The sequence below is a fragment of the Aplysia californica genome, unplaced genomic scaffold (assembly GCF_000002075.1).
Source record: "Aplysia californica isolate F4 #8 unplaced genomic scaffold, AplCal3.0 scaffold00113, whole genome shotgun sequence".
Taxonomy (NCBI): domain Eukaryota; kingdom Metazoa; phylum Mollusca; class Gastropoda; order Aplysiida; family Aplysiidae; genus Aplysia; species Aplysia californica.
The window spans coordinates 792761-795175 of NW_004797383.1; the positions used below are offsets into that span (position 1 = coordinate 792761).

The window sequence follows — 2415 nt, forward strand, 5'->3', positions numbered from 1 at the left end:
GGGGGTGGGAGAGTGACGTTCTCTTGGCGGACAGAAAAAAAAACGCTTCTAGGATGCTCTGAAAGCATCCCTGAAGAGATATGACATTCCTCATACCACCTGGGAAAAAGCTGTCACAACGTGGTGGAATCAGACGCTGGTCACAATTGTGGGACATTTAGAGTATTTGGTATGATCTAAAAGCTTGTTCAGTTGTCTTGCTATTAGTGAAAAAATGCCTCTCTCTCTTAAACAGAAGTCGAGATATTAGAGGTTGAAGAAGGTGGGGGTCGCCTGATTTCAAAGGTAGAATTAGCGAGAAAATACCCGCCAAAGTTAGGCTATTTCCACAGCTTGATAGTCCGTGGAGACTGAAAACTTACATTATTTGAGCCTTTAATCAACGTTGTTCAGTAAAAATCCACACAAAATTGTGTTCTTAATTGGACAACAGTGGTGTTAAGCCCCCCCCCAAAAAAAAAGAAAAAGAAAAGAAATTTGATAAAAATTGCGACTGGCAGAAAAATGCCAGTTTCTTCAATATCAATTTTTTGACGAGCGCCTGATTTCACCTCGATGCCTCACATACGTGTGTATGCATAAATTATGCTGCTGAAGACATGGTATCTACTGGTAGTGTAGTTTTAACCCAGGGTGTGGAATGATACATTGAATCTCACAGGTTTGATTAGAACAACCCCAACATGCAATATCAAAATCAATGATACGACCCTCAAGCAAGTACTTTTTAAAGATTTCGGAACCATTATATCATCAGATGGGAGATGTCACACCCAAATCAAAAGCCGCAGTTGCCAAGCAAAAGCAACCTTCCACGAACTGAAACAGATACATGTACTCACAAACATCAATCTGTGACAAGAAACGAGAAAAAGAGTGCTGAAAAATTACATCGAGCCAATCTCATTATACGGGTGTGAAGCATGGACAATCAATAAACAGCTGGAAAGAGCAATTGTCGCGACTGAGTTGTGGTACATAAGACGCTTTCTACATATCCCATGAACAGCTAGAAAACAAATGAAGAAGTCTTGATTAAAGCAAATTGCAGAAGACAGCTTATGACGAATATACGAAAGCGACAGGCAAATTTCTTCGGACACACAATGCGGGAAGAAGCATTGGAGAATATTGTAACTACAGACAAGTTTGATGGAAAGAGCGGCAGAGGCAGACAGAGGGAAAAGATACTGGACAAGATGACAAGATGGCTAGGAGCAGCAAGAACAACAGACACCATCGCTGCAACGCAAGACAGAGTGAAGTGGAGGTCCATGATCGCCCACGAAAGTGGGCATGGCCTCGGATGATGATGATGAAGGGATGTAACTCAAATAATTCTCAGTCAACTCAGAAAGAACGGAAGCTACCTCCCTTCAAAGACCAGACCTGAAACGCGGCGGTAGAAACAAAAATGAAAATTCGATCCCGAGGTCATGGCAGTCGGCAGCACATCTAATTTACCCAAAACTCATTGGTTCAGACAAAGAAAGAGTTAACAGCGAACCACATTTCGTTGAGACTCAAATAATAGAGGTTGATTGTCAAAGCCAAGCTGTTAACCTATTCGTACGCCCATTTTGTACCCTCCTGGTTGTATTCTTCACATTTTAGAATACTTCAAGTACGAAAATCTCTGTGAAACTACATCTATTTCTCAAAAAATCACTTTGACAGACTACTATGCAAAGCGTATGGATCGGATTAACGAGTAAATTTCCTCTTTGGAAAGTGGTGGCACAGAGTTCCCCACGTCGTATGGATACGATAGTAAAACATGACGTACGGAAAGGGTTTAAGCAGCAACAACAACTACAAGTACAACAACAACAACTATAACGTTTCTTGTTGCGCGTGGCTTGGATTGCCAGGTCTGCGTTTCTAAAATGTTTTTTCCGGCCGTCCTCTGAAGTGGCCGAGCTCATCAGCATGTTGAGAAACAGGACAAACGTTTCTTTTTGCTGAAACGTTTAGACTCACAGCTTCATCCTATCTGTCTGTGTGGAAACTTCAGATAACGACGTGAGTCGTCGGTGTCCTAAGTGGGCTCGCCTGAGGCACGTAGTCATCTACGAGGTTTTTCATCTCGATATTGTCATTTGTTCGCTTGTGGTCAATGCACCGGGGGGGGGGGGGGGGATGAGAACTGTAATAATGGCGCCAACATTACGTAATACAATGTTGGTGATCTTAAAAATAGAACAAACAACACATACGGAGGTCTCGCCTGATGCATGCAGTCATCTACGAGGTTTTTCATCATGATATTATCATTTGTTCAGTTGTGTGGATACAGCCGAGGGGGGGGGCTATTAAAGCTGTTATAGTGGCTCCAATATTACTTAATACAATGTTGGTGATATTAAAAATAGAACAAACAGCACACATACAGAGGAAACTCTGTGTGTGGAGGGG

The 2415-nt window shown here is 42.2% G+C and overlaps 1 long non-coding RNA gene across 1 annotated transcript in view; it reads right to left on the reverse strand.

Moving 5' to 3' along the window:
• Positions 1 to 2415, reverse strand: part of LOC118477496 — an 8119-nt gene that overhangs the window by 3633 nt on the left and 2071 nt on the right. The window lies entirely within an intron of this gene.